The sequence below is a fragment of the Euleptes europaea genome, chromosome 5, assembly GCF_029931775.1.
Source record: "Euleptes europaea isolate rEulEur1 chromosome 5, rEulEur1.hap1, whole genome shotgun sequence".
In the NCBI taxonomy this organism is placed as follows: domain Eukaryota; kingdom Metazoa; phylum Chordata; class Lepidosauria; order Squamata; family Sphaerodactylidae; genus Euleptes; species Euleptes europaea.
Genome location: NC_079316.1, coordinates 11773062 through 11785590, shown reverse-complemented (window position 1 = coordinate 11785590; position 12529 = coordinate 11773062).

The following is a 12529-nucleotide window of genomic DNA, read 5'->3' as shown; positions in this document are numbered from 1 at the left end:
GTTTTTAAACAATTCTTTATATATTTTGGACTTAATTCCTTTTCCATAATCTGAGGAAGGGCTTAGATGCATGCTGAGTACCTTTCTAATTCGTGTATGAAATAAAATCATGCCACCTTTCTAGGGTTGCCAACCTCCAGGTAATAGCTGGAGATCTCCTGCTAATACAAGTGATCTCCAGCCGCTAGAGAAAATGGCCGCTTTGGCAATTGGACTCTATGGCATTGAAGTCCCTCCCTTCCCCAAACCAAGCCCTCCTCAGGCTCCGCCCCCAAAATCTCCCACCGGTGGCGAAGAGGGACCTGGCAACCCTACACATTTCATAGAAATCTGATATTTTACCTTTACCTTTTTGACTACTCTAAGTTGATATCTCAGTTTTTCTGCCATAGCTATTTGCCACCTAGGGTTGCCAGGTCCTTCTTCACTATCGGCGGGAGATTTTTGGGGCGGAGCCTGGGGAGGGAGGGGTTTGTGAGGGGAGGGACTTCAATGCCATAGAGTCCAATGGCCAAAGCAGCCATTTTCTCCAGGTGAACTGATCTCTATCAGCAGGAGATCAGTTGTAATAGCAGGAGATCTTCTGCTAGTACCTGGAGGTTGGCAACCCTATTGCCACCATTCGGAATACCAGGAGCGTAGTGTTAAATGTTCTGCTGTTTTCCAACATTTTGCTATTGCCCACAGATCTATAATCATTATGAACGAGATTCCCCAAATGGAGAGTCAGGAGGACACACCCCTGCAGAAGCAGCGTCCTGTCGTTCAGGGCAAGGAGAATTGCCGTAGAAAGAGGGGAGTAGCAGAGCAGCCCACCAAGAGAAATGTGTCCTGAGTCGGAGACAGCCGCCAAGATGTCCAGGGCTGAGTCATGTCTGCCAGCGGCTGGAAAGAGAGAGATTTGTATAACCCCCCTCAAATGATTTGTGCTAATCATAGCAAAATTCTTTTCACTGCCCTCAAAATTCCTCTAAGTAGTTGATGGGCCAGAGCAGAGATGGGAAAAGACCCCCTCCCGGATTCCAAAAGCAGTTGGCCGTTAGGGTTGCCAACCTCCAGGTCGTAGCTGGAGATCAACTGCTATTACAACTGATCTCCAGCCAATAGAGATCCGTTCCCCTTGAGAAAATGGCCACTTTGGCAATTGGGCTGTATGGCATTGAAGTCCCTCCCCTCCCCAAACCCCACCTTCCTCAGGCTCCGCCCCCAAAACCTCCCACCAGTGGCAAAGAGGGACCTGGCAACCCTATTGGCCATATCCAACTGACAAAGGAGGATGTTTTCTGCCATTTAGCTAAGCAGACTGGTAAGATGCAACTAGAGTTGCCAACCTTCCGGTGGTGGCTGGAGATAGCCCGCTATTACAACTGATCTCCAGGTGACAGATATCAGTTCATCCTCAGGCCTGTAAGACTTCGATGCCATAGAGTCCAATTGCCAAAGCGGCCATTTTCTCCAGGGGAACTGCTCTCTATCGGCTGGAGATCAGTTGAATTAGGAGATCTCCAGCTAGTACCTGGAGGTTGGCAACCCTATTGAGGGCAGCTACGTTTTTTGTCATCAGTGCAGACCTCCCTAGCCCCCCCCCCGCACTTTTTCCTTATGTTGTTCCATCTAAAACGGGGAGGTCCCAAACTGTTCTTTCACTCTGCAGGGGTGTCCGTGCCTTAATGTTGAGCGCCATCTGTTTTAATCTGTTTGCATGTTCAATATTAATTTTAATGTATAACTGATGAAATGGGGTTGTTGCAATTGTTTATCAAAAACCTCCCGCCATTTTCTCCAGGTGAACTGATCTGTGACAGCTGGAGATAGGCTTGCCAGGCCCCTTACCTCCATTGGTGGGAGCTTTGCAGGGCTGCTGTGCGTAATGGCCGTGCATGTGCACGCCTGGCGCAGCACATGCGTGCATCCTGCATGACACGCCTACTTTGCTTCCCGGTAAACCCGGAAGCGACATGAACATTCTAGCGATCTCGGCCAAAACTATGGTTTCCATAGAGTTTTAGCCGAGGGTGCCAGAGCATCCGCGTCACTTATGGGTTAACCTGTAAGTGACGCGCGCGCAGCGTGCATGCACGCATGCTCGCATTGCCCGCTGGCCCTCAGCTGTTTGGCGGACAGCCCAGTGGATTGGCGGGGTTTTACCCGCCACCACTGGGCACCTGGCAACCCTAGCTGGAGATCAGTTGTAACAGCAGATCTCCAGCTACTAACTGGAGGTTAGCAACCTGACCTAGAGAGGAAAGCTAGCTACAACCCTGGAACGTCGCCGATACTGAAATACCACTGCCGAGTCTCTCTGAGAAACAGCAGGTTAGAGATTATTGAGATAAATGAAACCCGGGCCTTCGGGAGGGGTTATGGCAGAGCGCACATCTGCTCTTCCGGGAAGCCTGCCTTGGACTTTGACAGCTGTGGCTCAGGCTCATCCATGCGCTTCTTCTCCCCCCCACTTCTTCTCCTTTACCAGGCAAAGGTGGCTACTCAGCCAAGGAGGAAGGGAATGCAAAGAAAAGAGTTAACTGGAGGGGATTTGGAGTTCAGGCCGCAAGGCGGAGGAGGCTTTCTCGCCACGGTCTTTGCAGACAATGACGAGGCCTCGGACACTGGAGGGTCTGTTTTGCATCACAGGTTTGAAAAGCCCTCGGAGATTCTCGTGATTTATGTGGGGTCTCTCATGGAGGGAAATAAACCATCCGCCAGACCTGAATGAAATCTACACCGCTTTGGGGCTTTTTTCTTTTGCTTTGGGGGGGGGGGAATCAGGATTTTACCCCTATCTGAGGGTTTCCACTCGGTTCCAAGAAAAACAACCCAGCTCTTTTCTCACAGACACTTCTCCCTCCATTTCTGGAGGAGGGATGCTGGGAAGAGGTCTCGGAGCTCCCCCCAGCCCCACTCCACCCCTGGAACCATGTGGCTGGCTTCTAGCTGCTCCATTGGGCCACGGCTAGAGAGAGGCCTTGGGTCTGCCAATCGCAGGCTCGGCGGCCCTTTTGGGAGCCAGAACAGCTGCAGGGAAAGCCAACAGCGGTCCATTCGCTGGAGAGAAAGATGCCCCCGCCCTGCTTCCTTTAATGAGGAAAAAAAAACATCCTTCCTTGCTTTTTGGGTAAAGGAATGCAAAAATCCCCCGTGACATCCCAGGGTTTTTCTTTCTTTTTGTAACTTGATAAAGAGGAAAGAATTTTAAGCAGAACTGTCCTGCTGAAATTGAAAGCTGGTACGGGCCTGACATTGGGACTGGAAACTGGTGGGAAAATTCCTGGAGATCTCGGGGGTGAGTGGGGGTGGAGCCTGGAAAGGGTGGGGTTTAGGTAGGGTTGCCAAGTACCTCTTTGCCACCGGCGGGAGGTTTTTGGGACGGAGCCTGAGGAGGGGGAGGTTTGGAGAAGGGCAGGACTTCAATGCCATCAATAGGGTTGCCAACCTCCAGGTGGTGACTGGAGATCTCCTGCTATTACCACTGATCTCCAGCTGATAGAGATCAGTTCCCCTGGAGAAAATGGCCGCTTTGGCAACTGGACTCTGTGGCATTGAAGTCCCTCCCCTCCCCAAACCCTGCCCTCCTCAGGCTCCGCCCCAAAAATCTCCTGCCAGTGGCCAAGAGGGACCTGGCAACCCTAGCCATCGAGTCCAATGGCCAAAGTGGCCCTTTTCTCCAGGGGAATTGATCTCTATCAGCTGTAGGGCTGTTGAAAAAAAATTCAGTAAAGTTTGGCTTCGGCAAAATTCGGCCCTTTTAAATTCGGGACGTGCCGAAGTCCGAACTCGCCCGCTTCGGATACGCGAAATTTGGCGTGAGATCAGGGGGAAATTCGGGGGGGCCCCCCCGCGCGCGCCTTCACGGGGCTTCCATGAAGGCGCACGGGGGGCTCTTTAAACAGATCTGCGCCTCCCAGCTGGATATCAGTTGTAATAGCAAGAGATCTCCAGCTAGTACCTGGTGGTTGGCGACCCTAGGTTTAGGGAGGGGAGGGACCTCAGCAAGGTATAATGCCATTGAGTCCATCCGCCAAAGCAGGCATTTTTTCTGGGGGATCTCTGCAATCTGGAGATCAACTGTAATTCTGGGAGATCTCCAGGCCCCACTTGAAGGTTGGCAACTATAATATAAAGAAAGCTGGCGACAGACATGGCAGACTTGGATTTAAATTCCTCCTCTGCACATTACGTTGGAGATCTCTCACACTGTCTCTGTTAGGGTTGCCAGCCTCCAGGTGGTGGCTGGACATCTCCCTAGGGTTGCCAACTGCCAGGTAGTAGCTGGAGATCTCCTGCTAATTCAACTGATCTCCAGCCGATAGAGATCAGATCACCTGGAGAAAATGGCCGCTTTGGCAATTGAACTCTATGGCATTGAAGTCCCTCCCCTCCCCAAACCACGCCCTCTTCAGGCTCTGTCCCCAAAATCTCCCACCAGTTGAGAAGAGGGACCTGGCAACCCTAGATCTCCCCCTATTACAACTGATCTCCAGGTGACAGAGATCAGTTCCCCTGGAGAAAATGGCCGCTAGTCCTGCCCTCCTCCAGCTCCGCCTCCAAAATCTCCAGGTGATTTCCCACCCTGGAGCTGGCAACCTAGTCTTAGTCTGCAGTCTATAAAATGGGGTTAATAACGATTTACCTTGCAATGGTATTGTGAGGGTACAGTTTCTGCACAGCCAGTATAGTGTTGCCAGGTCCCTCTTCGTGGGGTTTGGGTAGGGTTTGGGAAGGGGAGGGACTTCAATGCCATAGAGTCCAATTGCCAAAGCGGCCATTTTCTCCAGGTGAACTGATCTTTTTCGGCTGGAGATCAGTTGTATTGGCAGGAGATCACCAGCCACCTCCTGGAGGTTGGCAACCCTAAGGATCATGGAAGGGGGCGGCACCATTTTGCAGGCTGCCATGGAGAGCTGGGACCAATCACAAAATGTTGGGAAGTTGCAAGTCAAGCATCCTCCTTCTTGAATAGCAGCATCCTGAAAAGTCAAAAGCGAAGTCTTTAGAGCTCTTCTGAAGCACCTTTTGCTGAAACAAAGTGGAAGAAAGCCAGGGTTGTCTCTGCTTTGAAGAACTCATGTTTTGTCCAAGAAACCAGTGGGTGCCAAGGAATCATTGGTGGGCGCCGCATTGGGTTTAACCATTAACCCATGCTGTTTTTCAGTGAGCATGTGTCAAACATGCATTGCATAACTATCAACTCAGATTATCCGAAGGAAGGAGAATGCTTGGTGCAAAAAAATACTTGTGATTGATAGCCGATTGGGTGCACATTAATAAAACCAAGTCGAGAAAAGATTCAGTCGTACAGTGTAGCGAGGTGGAACAGAAACACAGCAGGCTCGTGCGTAATAGCCAAACCATGTGGAAAGAGACAGCCTGGTACTAGGAGGGGAGCTGTAGAGGTTTTTTGTTTTTTTTTAAGTCCTACTTTCAACAAAGGCCTTTGATTGGTGGAAGGAAGGGCAAGGATGAAATGAGAACCAGCAAAGGGACCCGGGCCGGGAGTCGGAGATGGACCACTAGACTGGAGACCTTGGCAGAAGGAAGGAAAGCAAATGAGAAGCCAAAGGCCAGACAGAGTGAAGTGAAACAGAACCAAGGAAATCTTGACACCGCAAGAAACTGAATCCAGAAAGTGGACAGGCCGGTTTTAACTGCGAGACCCTCAGGAGGGAAAGATGCCAGAGTGGAGAACTGAGCTGTACGCATTCCATTTACGTCTTGCGTGCATTTCTTAATTGCTGGGGTGCCAATCATTCTCTGTCCGGGTGGAATCCTAAAAAGGGGGGGGGGAAACTTCAGAGGACTGGTGTTCGTTCGAGAAGGGAGTGCTGGAATGTGTCAGCCAATCACGTTCAGAGTGCCGTGTGGTTACATCACCACACAATGGAAGCATTGCATATCTTAGAAAATACCTTCAGCTGGTGGGCTGTGACCCCACACCTGCATCACAGGCTGACCTGAGGAGGGTAGCTCAAATCAGCCTGCCGTTATCCTTTGGAGAGCAAAGAAGGGGAAAATGAGAAAGAAAGAAAGAAAGAAAGAAAGAAAGAAAGAAAGAAAGAAAGAAAGAAAGAAAGAAAGAAAGAAAGAAAGAAAGAAAGAGAAAGAAAGAAGGAAAGGAAGGAAGGAAGGAAGGAAGGAAGGAAGGAAGGAAGGAAGGAAGGAAGGAAGGAAGGAAGGAAGGAAGGAAGGAAGGAAGAAGAAGAAGAAGAAGAAGAAGAAGAAGAAGTGTTGGTTTTTATATGCCGACTTTCTCTACCACTTAAAGGAGAATCAAACCTGCTTACAATCACCCTCCCCTCCCCACAACAGATACCCTGTGAGGTAGGTGGGGCTGAGAGAGTTCGGAGAGAGCTGTGACTAGTCCAAGGTCACCCAGCTGGCTTCATGTGTAGGAGTGGAGAAACAAATCCAGTTCACCAGATTAGCCTCCGCTGCTCATGCGGAGTAGTAGGAAATCAATCCCGGTTCTCCAGATCAGAGTCCACCGCTCCAAACCGCTACACCATGCTGGCTCTCATACCACGCTGGGCTGGATCAAATGTTTTCTAAAATTAATATAGCAATCATAGAAATCCTAGACTTGGAAGGAACCTCCAGGGTCATCTAGTCCTACCCCCTGTCAATGCAGGAAATACCTCCCCCCCACACCCCCAGTGACCCCGACTCCATGCAACTGGCAGCCACATTCTGTATAACCTGAAGTTTCCATGAAGCTTCAAGGGAAGTTCTGCATAGGGCGAGTTGCAGTAGTCCAACCTGGAGGAGACCATGGCATGTACCAACCACGCCACTGAAGACACCGGTTTCTCCAGAACGAGAGAGGGAATCATGTCAGCGGTATGCATCATGGCCAAAACCAGGCAGATTGCTCAGACTAATTGGCTGAAACACCAGTAATCCAAACAGAAGTGAGGAGAGAGAAGGCAAAAGAGAAGGAGGAAGAAAACATGGGCCATGTATGCAGGGTTATTTAGTTCACAGTCCCCGCTGGACTGCTGCAAGGCTTCTTTTGCATTATTCTTCCCCCGCAGTTCTAGGATCCTATTTTAGGACAAATTTAAATACTGCTTCAAGGCAAGATCAATGCAAATTCCCCCCAATTCCATGCATAGCTCTTAACTTCAGGTTTCTCTCCCCACGCCCATTTTGGCTTCTCCCTCCCACGTGTCTGTCCCTCTCATCCAACCCCTTCCCTCAAAGCAAAGCACAAAAGAGGGAATTAAACCTTCACGAAATGTGCAGGAAGACACTGAAGAGAGGCTGCAGAGGTTGGAAGGCAGCTCCCAGCAGGGAGCTGTTGAGGAAAGGTGGGGAGGAATACCCAGCAAAAGCTCATGCAGTCCCTTTAAGAGCTGACCCGCCCCTCCAAGTAAAGTGCAACAAGGCTGCGTTTTCAGGGGGAGGGACTCAGAAGCTCTGATATTCACTGTGGATGCCTAACTAATCACAAGGTTCTCCTGGAACTGAGGGAGGGGGAGAATCCCTCATGCATATGATGTTTGAGAGTTTGGAGCAGAAAACTGCAGCAAACCAAACACAAATTTCCCCTGCATAAATGACCATGTGGGAAAGCATACCAAAGACACAACACAAATGTGTTCATCATGAGCACTGAAAATTACCCCACAAATGAGAGGCACATTGAAATGCAAAAACTCGCATGCCCTCTTGGCTCAGCCCGAGCAAAAGTACAGTAAAATATCAGAAATTGGCCCCACATTGAGTAGTGCAGTTAAAGGTCGCTCTGGGAAGTTGAAAGGCCATTGCTTTCAAAAACGGCTGTGATTTAGGGACTGGAAGTGGGTCAAATGATCAATGTCGATTTTCTTAAGCAACAAGAACGAACCCAGCAATGCAAAACTAACCCAGTCATGACATCGCTTTAATGCCAAGAAGTCTCGACTTCCACACTCGGAATTAACGTTGGCCCGTTTCCTTCCTGGGCAGAAACGTGTCCCATTTCGAAGTCTGAGTGCGCTAGCCACTGCGCATACCTTATGAAGGTGACTCGCTTTCCTGTTCGAGAGCTGTGCCTGTATCAGTTCCTAACTGGCCAACTGGAATCCGGCAAATTGTCGAGGTAAATAAAACAAAACGACACCGTGGCAAACCCTGAGTGACTCGCTGGCCGATCTAAAAGAGCATTTCCATCCCGGCCTGTGCGAGCGAATGAATTTGCTTTAAAAGTGAAGCTCCTGCTGAGTGTTCAGTTAGGTTCTAATCCCACAGCAAATCCTACATGGGTTTCCTGGACTTTCCAGCGCTGTCCCCTCCCCGCTTCCCTTGCAGCATTTAGAGATGTTGATCCCGACCGAAAAGAACTGAGAGGAGGAGATTACCTGGCTCCTTCCACTCCACACAAGGGAAATGATATAATTGGGACTGTTTGGATTTAGAAATTAAAATAATTTGGGTTTGTTCGGCAAGGTTCGCACAACGTCAGCTTCCATCACCGCGACGAGAAACAGAGGCGCCCTGGGAGTGAAAGCTTTGACAGGTCTCCCAAATAACACCCTCTCTGCTGGGGCAAGCGGCTTTTGTTTTCATTTTCCCATTCCCTGTTTATTGTTTAATCTGAGGCTGTTTCCTTGTGCGCTAAACAAATCTGTTTGCACTTTCCCCAAAAGGTGGTGGAGCGCCTGAACAAAGCATTATCCACGCTTGGAAGCTTTGCTGCAGATGTTACGATTCTGACTGTGCCAGAGCCGGCCTGCCCGTCGGCTAAATGGGACATTAGTCTGGCCGGCCATTGCAAATCCATGGAAGGGAACCAGAAGAGGATATAGGCTGAAGACATCCGTTGTGATTGGAGAGGTCCCTGGTCCAGATACAGATCTTTCCTCTGTCACAAGCTCACCAGGTGGTCTTAGGCAAGCACCCTTCCATCTGCAATATGGGAATGATAGCAGTGGGCAACCTTAGAATCATAGAGTTGGAAGGGACCACCAGGGTCATCTAGTCCAACTCCCTGCACAATGTACACATGAAGCTGCTTTATACTGAATCAGACCCTTGGTCCATCAAAGTCAGTTTTGTCTACTCAGACCTGAAATTCACAACTCCCCACCCCCAGTGACCCCTACTCCATGCCCAGAAGATGGCAAACAACAACCCTCCAGCATCCCTGGCCAATCTGGCCTGGAGGAAAATTGCTTCCTGGCCCCAAAGTGGTAATTGGCTCTACCTTGGGCATGCAAGAAAGGGCCATGAGAGCCAAACATAGAGTCAACCATTCCTGCCCTCCCTTTTATGGTCTGCCTCAGTTCACAGAATCAGCATTGCTGGCAGATTGCCATCTAGCCTCTGCCCACCACCTCCCGAGGAAGCCTGTTCCACTGAGGAACCGCTCTGACATGTCAGAAAGTCCTTCCTAATATTTAGCTGAATACTCTTTTGATTTAATTTCAACCCGTTGGTTCTGGTCCGACCTTCTGGGGCCACAGAAAACAACTCGGCACCATCCTCTATATGACAGCCCTTCAAGTACTTGAAGATGGTTATATCCTCTCTCAGTCGTTTCCTCTCCAGGCTAAAGATACCCAGCTCCTTCAACCTTTCCTCATAGGACTTGCACCTTCCAGGACTGTTACGAGGATTATGGAAAGACAGCATGCAATGCATGCTTTATAAATGATTTTTTTTTTTTTTTGCCTTCCTCTGGGCATAGAGCAGGGGTCACTGGGGGAGTGAAGGTGGTTGTAAATTTATTGCACTGTGCAGGGGGTAGGGCTATATGACTCTTGAGGTCCCTTCCAGTTCTATGTTTCTATGTTTCTAATTACATGAAAGTGCTAAATCAATGTGTTCTTATTAACCCATCGCAGTCAGGAGGGCATGGCTATGATTCTCTGGGAATAAAGGCAGTTCCAGGTGAGTAGTCATGTCGGTCTGCAGTAGAAGAGCAAGAATTGAGTCCCATAGCACCTTAGAGATTTCCAGGGTGTAAGCTTTTCAGAGTCAAAGCTCCCTTCATCTGACATCAAATTAAAGAGTAACTATCAGTGACCATGAGGGAAACCGCCATGCACAAAAGGCCACAGAATGGAAGATTCCACAAAATGGAAAAAACAACAGGATATACATGAAATGGACGCATTAGAGACCGTACGCATAGTAAAGAATCATCACCTGTTAATACAGGATTTGTGCCAGGCAATTTGTGGTTAACTTGTGATTAAAAATACTGTGGCTTTTTTAAGGGGGTGGGGGGGAAACGACTACTTTCAGTTTCTGCAAAAGATATTACTTAAATATGTTTTCCTTTTTCGACAGCATATATAAGTGTTTGAGCTACAAAAGGCCGTGCACTCCTGGTGGAGCTCGAGATGCCCGCACAATTCACCAGAGCAAGGTTCAGCTTTCCTACCGACGGATTTGTGTTGTGTTCGCTTGGCCTGACTTTCTTTTTTTTCCTTTTTTTTGCATTTTCCTGGCAAACTGAACTGCAGGGAGTTAAAACTGTTTTCTCTGTTAGCTGCTAAACTGTGAACTTCAAATGCCAGACCTAACAATCCTCCTATTGTTAAATCTAATTCAAGTAGAAATGAGGATGTTTTCCAGTTAACAGAGAGAAAACTGCTTCATTACACGCCGCTCAGCTAGCCTGGTCACCTGCCTCTGATTGTCAGGACCCACAGGGGCTCACAGGTTTCAGTGTCTAGGACTGCTAAGTCTTAATATATATATTTTTAAATCTAGTACATGGGGAGATCTTGGGAATAGAACCCTCTGAGCTGTGTGTGTGTGTTTATTTGTAGAGAAGGCTTGCCATTGAGCTACCCATTAGTAAGGTTGCCAACCTCCAGGTACTAGCTGGAGATCTCCTGCTATTACAACTGCTCTCCAGCCGATAGAGCTCAGTTCCCCTGGCGAAAATGGCCGCTTCGACAATTGACACTATGGCACTGAAGCCCCTCCCCAAACCTTGCCCTCCTCAGGCTCCGCCCCCAAAACCTCCCGCCGGTGGCGAAGAGAGACCTAGCAACCCTACCTGTACCCTTCCATGACCCTGAGGGAAAGTCGCCCTCACTTACCATGCCCGTGCAAAAGAGGATACAAAGCAGAAGGGAATGAAACGCCGCTGCCACATCTATCGCAGAAGTGTGAAGCCGACATGGTCCTTCATAGAATCATAGAGTTGGAAGGAACCATCAGGGTCATCTAATCCAACCCCCTGCACAATGCAGGAAATTCCAAACTACCTCCCCCCCACACCCCCAGTGACCCCAACTCCAAGATGGCCAAGTTGCCCTCCCCCTCATGAGGTGCCTAAGTTCATAGAATCAGCATTGCTGACAGATGGCCATGTAGCCTCTGCTTAAAAACCTCCAGGGAAGGAGAGCTCACCACCTACCGAGGAAGCCTGTTCCACTGTGGAACTGCTCTGTTAGAAAATTCTTCCTAATGTCTAGATGGAAACTCTTTTGATTTAATTTCAACCCGTTGGTTCTGGTCCGACCTTCTGGAGCAACGACTCAGCACAATCCTCTATATGACAGCCCTTCAAGTACTTGAGGTCCTTAAGACGGACAGCTGCAAAGTGAGAAGATCTAAGGCTCGGTTCCTGAGTGACCATGGCTGTTGGAAACGGGATGTTCGCTTGCTGAAAGTGTTTGCCACAAAATTGACAGCACCTCTAATTTTCTTGTTTTCAAAGTTTTTCCTTTTCCCTTTAACGTTTCTTAGAGTAAAGTTACTAATAATACTAATTAATGGTTGTGGTTGCTGCTGAATGTTTTCAGGGTTATAATTGCAAATTGCTTTGTATTGATATTTGCGCTTGCTGCTTTAATTGTTTTCTAATAAGCCAACGTTGACGCTGTCGTCCTTTTACCCTTTCCTTTTGGGGCTCCTAACGATCTTCTGCTCTGTAGGTTTTTAAATTCTTAATAAAGCAGTAAAATAAGGGTCCTCCCCCCCCCCAATACGGAAGAGTTTGTGTTTCATGACTTACCTAATTGGACTTATTGCCACTGAATTCACAAGACTCAGGGTGGGGAGAAATATAGTAATGATTCTATGCTTATCCCTCCCTACACATGGCTGCAAAAAGCCAATATGTATAAGAACAAGCTTGCCTTCCAGAGAGCTCATCCCGGCGGGGGACAGGATCGCCTCCCAGCTGGAAGGTGCAGATCTGTTTAAAGAGCCCCCCGCGCGCCTTCATGGAAGCCCCGTGAAGGCCCGCGGGGGGGGGGGCAAATTTCCCCCCGAACTCCGGATCTCTGCCAAATTTCAGGGATCCGAAGCGGGAAAGTTTGGACTTCGGCACGGCCCGAATTTAAAAGAGCCGAATTTCGCCAAAGCCGAACTGTACCGAATTTTTTTTCAACAGCCCTACTTCCAGGATCTGCTATGCTATCTCCCAGCACTCCAGACGTGGTTTGTTGCTGTCAAAGGGGAAAACTACCATGGTGGTGGTGGAGACAAGGAAAACCACAGGACTGGACTATTTTAATACACTCTACATAGGTCTACTCGATTTCATTTGGTACAGAATGTCACAGCTTGGTTATTATCATGGATTAGAGAG